Source organism: Entelurus aequoreus, linkage group LG04 (assembly GCF_033978785.1).
Source record: "Entelurus aequoreus isolate RoL-2023_Sb linkage group LG04, RoL_Eaeq_v1.1, whole genome shotgun sequence".
Taxonomy (NCBI): Eukaryota; Metazoa; Chordata; class Actinopteri; order Syngnathiformes; family Syngnathidae; genus Entelurus; species Entelurus aequoreus.
In genome coordinates, this window is record NC_084734.1 from 33,110,126 (window position 1) to 33,120,125 (window position 10,000).

The following is a 10,000-nucleotide window of genomic DNA, read 5'->3' on the forward strand; positions in this document are numbered from 1 at the left end:
CATTACAAACTGAAAAGCAGAAGCTAGCTTACGGCTATTGCCGTAGCATGCCGTCGCAAGGCGATGTGTTACTATTAGAGATGCGCGGTTTGCGGACACAACCGCGGAGTCCGCGGATAATCCGAGGGTCGGGCGGATGCATGACGAAAAAAATTGATTTTAAATAGATTCGGGCGGGTGGCGGTTGAACCAATTCAGAAAAAAAAATACATAGTTAAATGTTGTTACCCACATACGAAAAACGAGCAGCACTCTTTGAAACAGGCAATTATTCATCAGGCACTGCTGCAGCTGTCACGCCAAATTTCTTCCCCCCAACAAAAGCATTCCCCCCCATTTACTTCCGGGGCTGCGTCCAATAAAGTCACAAAGTTGCCGGGGGTCCTTAACCCGCACGCGACTGTCCTGTTTCGCGCCTGTACAAAAAAAAACAATAATCGATTTCTTCAGATTACAGCAGCTGTCAAAGACGAAGTATCCTTCCAGCGACGGGCAGTCAAAGCCGAAGTGCTATCGATCTCTGTCAATGACGTAAGAGGAAACATGACCACGGAAGTAAATGGGGGCGGGGGAGGTTTTTGTAGGGGGAAGAAATTTCTCTGATGGTAGTTTTGACGGTTTGTTTGCGCTCATCTCCTTCACATCCGTATAGACGGCAAAGAGTTCACATAATGAAATTTTCCCTCACTTGCCAAACAAGCACAGTGAGCGCGGTGCGAGCATACAGGCATTTATTATTGAAATCAGGCTTTTATTATTTATGACGACGGGTTTCTGTGCGCTCAGCAGATAAAACTTCTTTTGATTCCGTTTGTTCATCAGACACTCGGCTCATTAAGACTGGCAGATACACAACCATGATTATTTAGCTGTGCACGTCTCGCTGGGATAAAGTGAGCTTAATGAATGTCTATTGAAATCAAATCAATTTGGAAGAAAACACTTTGTGGACTGCCCACATTTGGTACAAAGCTCACCGTTGTGCTGCTTTCAATGGATAGTAACTGGACATAGCAAATTTGTATCCATTATAAAGGGGTTTATTTATATATACAGTTGTGGTCAAAAGTGTACAGACACTTCTAAAGAACATAATGTCATGGCTGTCTTGAGTTTCCAATCATTTCTACAACTCTTATTTTTTTTGTGATAGAGTGATTGGAGCACATACTTGTTGGTCACAAAAAACATTCATGAAGTTTGGTTCTTTTATGAATTTATTATGGGTCTACTGAAAATGTGACCGAATCTGCTGGGTCAAAAGTATACATACAGCAATGTTAATATTTGGTTACATGTCCCTTGGCAAGTTTCACTGCAATAAGGCGCTTTTGGTAGCCATCCACAAGCTTCTGGTAGAATTTTTGACCACTCCTCTTGACAAAATTGGTGCAGTTCAGCTAAATTTGTTGGTTTTCTGACACAGACTTGTTTCTTCAGCATTGTCCATACGTTTAAGTCAGGACTTTGGGAAGGCCATTCTAAAACCTTAACTGTAGCCTGATGTAGCCATTCCTTTGTCACTTTTGACGTGTGTTTGGGGTCATTGTCCTGTTTGAACACCCAACTGCGCCCAAGACCCAACCTCCGGGCTGATGATTTTAGGTAAGAATATGTAGGTAATCCTCCTTTTTCATTGTCCCATTTACTCTCTGTAAAGCACCAGTTCCATTGGCACCAAAACAGGCCTAGAGCATAATACTACCACCACCATGCTTGACGGTAGTTATGGTGTTCCTGGGATTAAATGCCTCACCTTTTCTCCTCCAAACATATTGCTGGGTATTGTGGCCAAACAGTTAAATTTTTGTTTCATCTGACCACAGAAATTTCCTCTAGGAGGTCTTATCTTTGTCCATGTGATGTCAGATGAAACAAAAATTCTGTATGTATACTTCTGACCCAGCAGATTTGGTCACATTTTCAGTAGACCCATAATAAATTAATCAAATAACCAAACTTCATGAATGTTTTTTGTGACCAACAAGTATGTGCTCCAATCACTCTATCACAAAAAAAAGAGTTGTAGAAATGATTGGAAACTCAATACAGCCATGACATTATGTTCTTTAAAATTGTATGTAAACTTTTGACCACGATTGTATATATACATAAGACGGTATTTTCTATCTAAAAAAAAAAAGTCTGAAAAAATACACATCGTCTTATAATCTTGGTACAAGCAACCTAACAGGTGTCCAAATAATTGTATTTGCTTCAATATTGTTTCCATTAATTTATCATCGCTATTATAATTGCAATAATAACTCAGTCTGCAACAGTTGTATTGCAGTCCCTAACGACGACCACGACACTCAGCACTTGTTAGTCTCGCTTCTGAGGTCCTGTTTCGCGAGTATTTTTAGGCGACAGTGTGTCTCTGTTACCACATCTCACCTGAGGAGTATCATCACCGCACTGAAAGTGTACTTCTTGGTACAGAATTGTATTTATAATAGCGGCGTTTCTCAAGAAGTGGGTCGGGACCCGCGAGCACAAGGAGGGATTTTCATGATCTGTGTCTACACTCTAGTATTTATGTTAGAATGAGACACAAGCTTGCAGCTGGGTGGCATATATACCCAGTAGAAGTAGTAAGCACAGAGGAACACATGAGCACATAATTAAGTTGGGCGGAGAAATGGAGAAGTTTGTGACAAGGAGGAAAAGAAAGAAATAATCAGCGGGACGGAAAACAAGTGACGATAACCAGAATAAAAAAACCAAGGATGTACGACAAAGTAAGTATACATACACTACCGTTCAAAAGTTTGGGGTCACCCAAACAATTTTGTGGAATAGCCTTAATTTCTAAGAACAAGAATAGACTGTCGAGTTTCAAATGAAAGTTCTCTTTTTCTGGCCATTTTGAGCGTTTAATTGACCCCACAAATGTGATGCTCCAGAAACTCAATCTGCTCAAAGGAAGGTCAGTTTTGTAGCTTCTGTAACGAGCTAAACTGTTTTCAGATGTGTGAACATGATTGCTCAAGGGTTTTCTAATCATCAATTAGCCTTCTGAGCCAATGAGCAAACACATTGTACCATTAGAACACTGGAGTGATAGTTGCTGGAAATGGGCCTCTATACACCTATGTAGATATTGCACCAAAAACCAGACATTTGCAGCTAGAATAGTCATTTACCACATTAGCAATGTATAGAGTGTATTTCTTTACAGTTAAGACTAGTTTAAAGTTATCTTCATTGAAAAGTACAGTGCTTTTCCTTCAAAAATAAGGACATTTCAATGTGACCCCAAACATTTAAACGGTAGTGTATACTGATCTTTTGCTTTACTATAACTAGGGTAAGGAATGAGGAAGGAGCAATGTGTGTCTTATGCCTTTCTACTATCCTTTGCAACATCATGGCTCTGCAAGATGGATTTTTCTATTGTTGTTGCAATAACAACAAAGTAAAAATCCTAGCTTACATTGAGCAAGAGTTCAGAGTAGTAAGTTCGAAGCCCAGATTTGCAAGGATGTGCAAAAAGGGCTTTACTGCAACCGCTAAATACAATCAGAATCATCACTTTTTATGTTGTTGTAGGATTTTCTGTGCATCTGGCAGAGTGATGGTAAATAGCATCTGGTCATGTAAATCAGACAAAAGCTGTGAAATAAGTTTGAAAGAATTAGGGAGGGTTAATTGTGTTTCATGAGAAATATGCTTAAACTGATGTATGGAAGTTTTTAGTTTGAAATAGTTCAAGGCTTTTTTTAAATTGTCTTCTGGATAGATTGTGTTTGTGGAAATTAAATACAAATATGCACTTTCATCCCTTCTAATTAGCTACAATATATGCAATATTGTTGCAAATGTTGCACAAACCTATCAAAAACTCCAAAATCATAGCTTTTTTGAAAAGGGATACTCCTTCTGTGCACTTAAGATGCGACTTTAAGGTTTTACTATCCATCCATCCATCCATTTTTTACCGCTGGGTGCCTGGAGCATATCTCAGCTGCATTCGGGCGGAAGGCGGGGTACACCCTGGACAAGTCGCCACCTCATCGCAGGGCCAACACAGATAGACAGACAACATTCACACTCACATTCACACACTAGGGCCAATTTAGTGTTGCCATTCAACCTATCCCCAGGTGCATGTCTTTGGAGGTGGGAGGAAGCCGGAGTACCCGGAGGGAACCCATGCAGTCATGGGGAGAACATGCAAACTCCACACAGAAAGATCCCGAGCGCAGGATTGAACTCAAAACTACTCAGTCAGGACCTTCGTATTGTGAGGCACATGCACTAACCTCTGTTCCACCGTGCTGCCCAAGGTTTTACTACTTGCGTATAAAATACTACACGGTCTAGCTTCATCCTATCTTGCTGATTGTATTGTACCATATGTCCCTGCAAGAAATCTGCGTTCTAAGAACTCCGGCTTATTAGTGATTCCCAGAGCCCAAAAACAGTCTGCGGGCTATAGAGCGTTTTCTATTCGGGCTCCAGTACTCTGGAATGCTGGTAAATGACCAATGTTTACAGTTTTAAAACATTTTCAATGTTACTGGCTTAGGTGTAAAAAAATGCACAACCCAGTGATTCATTTCACTCTTTTCTGTGATGATTGAGAATCGCACAAGCTGAGCGGTCTTGTTTGAATGTTACAAATTAACTTATTGAACCTAACTTGGAAAATGTTTTAAGTCGTTGCTCATTTCACTAATCTTCCTTGTTAATGTGGTGATTATATAAAGAATGTAACTTATTGTACAGATCCATCCATCCATCCATTTTCTACCGCTTGTCTCTTTTGGGAAATCAATAAATACTATTAATTTCTAGTAATTCATTTCAGGTGGGACATTTTTCTCTCCCGCATTGGGATCATGCCAGTAAATAATTGAGAAACACTACTATTGTACTATTGTCATGACCTGTTGGGTCATGTTCTGGTGTTTCCTTATTTTCTGTATTTGTTTTTTGTCCAGCGCTCTTATTTCGTTTCATTTCTAGTTAGGTTTCACTACGCTGACCTGAGCTCTGTTTGCCTCACCTGTCCCTGATTGGCAACTTAAACACACCTGTTCATGGTTGCCAATCAGGCTTCCTTGTAAGCCAGCCTGCCCTTCAGCCAGTGTGGGAAGATGTGTCTTTGTCACTGCATGCTTTTATTTCTGACAGTAATGCAATACTTGTCTTACCTGCACGCCGTCCTGGTGTCTGCTGCATCCTGGGGTCACCACGACGGCAGCCATGCTGAAGCGTGATAACTAGAGAAAGAATGCTTGTATAAGCTTTTGAGAAAGCGGTGTCTTCTCTAGTGGGCATTTGTCTTTTGCATAACAGAGCTTTTTTTTGTTACTGTGATAAAAGAAATATACCAAAAAGAAATATTCACTACAGAGGATCAAGTTATCAGTGGGATAGTAGGAGTAGTAGTCAGTGTAGTTTATCAACACAAAGACATTGTTGTCTAAAGTACCTCACAGTGAACATGTACTAAATTTTATTCGTGGTGTCAATAATACTGTAGCCTCCTTTCTTCCGTCCTTCCTTCCTTCACAACCAACTGTAGACAAAACCCAATTATCTTGCTACTCCTTTGTGTTGCCAGCTGTTTGGACGACAACAGCTGTGTGTTGAATCCTTTTTGGTGGATTGTAAATCCATACCGTTATACAAGCTTAATACTGACTACTCTAAATTAGTGTTGTCCCGATACCACTATTTTGGTACCGGTACCAAAATTATTTCGATACTTTACGGTACTTTTATAAATAAAGGGGACCACAAGAAATTGCATTATTGGCTTTATTTTAACAAAACATCTTAGGGTACATTAAACATAGGTTTCTTATTGCAAGTTTGTCCTTAAATAAAATATTGAACATTCAAGACAACTTGTTTTGTATTCGTAAGTTAGCAAACAAAGGCTCCTAATTTATCTGCTGACATATGCAGTAACATATTGTGTCATTTTCCGTTCTATTATTTTGTCAACATTATTAAGGACAAGTGGTAGAAAATGAATTATTAATCTACTTGTTCATTTACTGTTAATATCTGCTTACTTTCTCTTTTAACATGTTCTATCTACACTTCTGTTAAAATGTAATAATCACTTATTCTTCTGTTGTTTGATGCTTTACATGATACCACAAATTTAGGTATCGAGCAGATATCAAGTAGTTACAGGATCATACATTGGTCATAATTTAGGTCCTCATGTGTCCAGGGACATATTTCCTGAGTTTATAAACATAATATGAATTTTTTAAAAAGGAAAAAAGATTGTGTTACGACGAAAAATATTGATGTAATCACAGTAGTATCAATTAGATACGCTCCTGTACTTGGTATCATTACAGTGGATGTTAGGTGTAGAGCCACCAATGGTGTTTGTTTACATTGTGACGCCGGTGAGCTAGGGTGTGTAGTGATGCATGTTGAGCTATTCCTCGTCCTGCAGGGATGATACTTGTAAGAAACGTACTTTATTTGTCGCCATGGAGACCAGGATTAGTGATTTAGAAGTAGCTATAACACTGCCGACTGGGGCTGGACTTTAGCCTCTAGCTAGCAAGCCATGTCTTAAAGCACCTCTTCCTGAGGGCATTTCAGTGTTATAACTTCACCTTCATCTTTAGTTTTTAAGCCAAAATGCATCCGTTCTCCCTTTTCTGTCTACACACTGTGTCTGCTTGTAAGTACTCCGTGATTGTGCGCTGCCGAACATGCTCCTCTGCTCGTAAACCAGCAATGTCATGACGTGACGACGACAGGGGTGCGGGGGGGTGACACACACAATAAAGGTGTTTGTGAAATCCCCTGAGGTTGTTTGGTGCTAAAATTAACCACATCATTAGTGACACAATAAAAATTGTCTTTACTGGTCCGATGTGTCCGAAAAAATTATTTTAAAAAAACGACTTAAAGCCTTTCCAGCTGTTTGCTGACATACATACTGTTTGTGTTAAAAACCTTTACTGCAAATTAATCTTGGCTCCAAATACCGGTTATTGGTCTCCTTGACTACTAATAATCGGTATTGGCCCTGAAAAAAAACACATCAGTGGATCTCTATTGTAATCATGAATAATGGGTTCCAGTCTCGACAAAAGTCCATATTTTAGCAAAGTTTGTACACTTAGAACACAATATAAAGTGCTATACATTACTGTATATCTAACAAACATAACAATGGGGGAATTGATCAACTTTTTATTTAATAAAAAAGTCAAAACAACAATGGCTGAACTGTCCTCCTATGCAGCTGCCCTGCTGACATGCACACACACAATGTCACTTAGCCCTGTGGTGCGCTCACAGTTTGAAATCACAAAACTCCCTAACTTTAACAGCCAGGTCAACACAATGATTAGGAATACAAATTAAAACCCACTTTATCTTGTTGGTCCGCTGTGGATACTTCCTGAACGTTTCAAACAACACAGCTGATCCATTGCTTTCTTTCGACTCATATTGAGTTACCAAAACTAGAAAAATTTTGTAAAAAGGCTAAAAAACAGTTAAACAAGTACAACAAATAGCTTATATAGCAGCACTGTGCTGACTGAATGAGTGAGAGAGCGATCAGCCTGCCCACAATGGATGTGCTGCCGGGCACAAAATGGCTGCAAGGTACACAATGGATGGATGAATCGTACAAGCATATTCTTATTCACTCTATCGTAAATCGAGGTTCCACTTTAGTTCATAAAACTTATCTCGAAGTTCACTTTTTTGTTGTTGTCAAAAAGCATGTTACATGATAGAATTATCTTTTTAGGGGTTCTGCACGTAATAATTTAATTCCATTAATTTCAATGGGGAACATTGATTTGAGCTGTGACTTTTTTGGGTTAAACTCGTAAGCTTAGGTCCCACTTTATTTTTTTGTTACACATTCTGGAAAAAGTAGCCCTGTTTTGCAATAAACAAATGTCCACTGCAGAGGATGTGGGTTCTCAGAAGGATACAAGTAAGGATGCTTGCATGGAGTCGGCGAACATGAGCCCATTGACTGAATGTCAGGAGAACGAGTAAATTCACAGTGCAATCTGTCAATTTTCAGCCGCGTCGTTTGTGTTTACCAGTCGTCATGGAGAAACCTTTGTGCGTCAGATCAGAAATGTTTTTTCGTTCTGACTGAAATTAACGACGCTTCCAGTACTTTCAGCCTGATGAGCCGTTGTGAGAAAATAATTGTTCTTCTAATTGGGCTATGAAAAGAAGCCTTGTTTGGGAAAAAAAAGGCTGTGATGAAGAGTTGTCACGGCTTTATATTTAGCTCTACCCTCTATTTACCAGATGAATCAATTGCAATGCTGCATTTGAGTTTTTGCTAATAAGTTAAAGCCATTCTCAGGATCATTCACAAATAACAACTACTTTTAACATTTGATTGTGGTCTAATGGGTCCAATACATCCCTTTAAATATATGTTAGTCTCTTTTAAATGTAGTCAGTGAAAAATGTGGAAAAATATTTTAAATACTTCACTGTTTATCGAATGGTCTTATTTTTTTACTCAAGTCAAGAGATTTTCAGGGAAAATTGTGCAAGAAGTTAAATACAGAGCTCCAATAATGACTAATGACTAATTTAGATGACATTTTTCCCCATAAGAAACAATGACAAAATAACTGTACAGGAAAGTTTATATGGTTAGGAAGTATTTTTGGTATCAGCAGATCTTTGCACTTTTTCCCAAATAGTCAGAAAGATAACAATAATCAAACAGTTATTTAATGTGATGAACAAATATATAGATTGTTTAGGCTTTATAACCAGTTTATGCTGTGTAATGGGTAATAAACCTTTTATGTAGAAGTTCTATAACCCAAATTCTGTTATTGACGCTAAAATATAGTCATTATTATTAACCATTCATTTTCAAAAATATTGTTTTATAAAAAAAACTGCATTATAAGTACATTTTTACTCATAGATTAAGAAGTCAAATTGTCATTGTAAACTGTCAACCTGACCAGAAAAAAAAAATTAAGGCCAAAAGAGGCCATACAAAATATTATTTTGTATGGGTATTTTGTGTAAAAACATATACTATAAATGAAAATGATCCAAAATTTCAAACAAGTTTAGAGCTGCAGCGATTAATACGATTAGAAACAAGCTTCGATTTCTGTTGCTTCAATTAATCGTTCACTGAAAGTAACTAATCCAGACAATATGAAGTGCCTGAGCGTTAAATAGGTGAGGCATTGGTTCCGCATAGCAAAAAAAAAATCATTGTTTATTTCGTTTACTGTCCCTAATATCTGCATTGAGACCATATAGGCCATTATCCAATTACTCGAACAAACTCATTGATTTATTACTTGATTACTAAAATAATCGATAGCTACAACCCTAAAAAGTTGTCGAAATTGTGTCCATAATATTTAGTTGTTTTCTCTCTTACGAGATAATCGTATTCATCTCATTACATTAATCACAACTTTTTATTCATGAGAACTTTATTCCTATATGTAATTTGTCTGTGTTACAAACTGAGTACAGGAAGTGAACAAACGTGTTAGAAATGGCTATGAAATGGAAAAGAGGTAGTACATATATATTGAAATATGTTACCATGTTGTAACTGTATGCATGTTCAAAATAAATTCTAACTATAACCAAAATCCTTTTAAAGTGTTTCTAATTAATTTGTTAAAGACTGTTCAGTAGATAGTGTACTTTTATTTATTTTTAAATAAATTAAATGATTATTTTATTATATTTTAATGTTCTTTTTTGGGGGGTGGACACTGAATAAGGCACAAAAATAAATTTCTAGTCTTCCATTTTTGGATTTCCAAGTATTTTAACAAATGCCTTGATCATGGCTTCTAAATAATTATACATGTTGTCTGATTAAATCTTTAAAAAAATAAAGAATAATACAATAGTAATAATTATTACAAAATAAAGTCCGGACATTTGCTGAAATCTTGCAAAATATGAGGGTTTGTATAGTTTTGTTAGCAGTTGCAATCCAAGAAATGTTAGAAGTTGCACTGCAATATACCGTCCTGTTAAT

General features: G+C 37.5%; 1 protein-coding gene across 2 annotated transcripts in view; it reads left to right on the forward strand.

The window, feature by feature from the left end:
* wasf1 (WASP family member 1) overlaps positions 1-10,000 on the forward strand; it is a 148,413-nt gene that overhangs the window by 54,951 nt on the left and 83,462 nt on the right. The window lies entirely within an intron of this gene.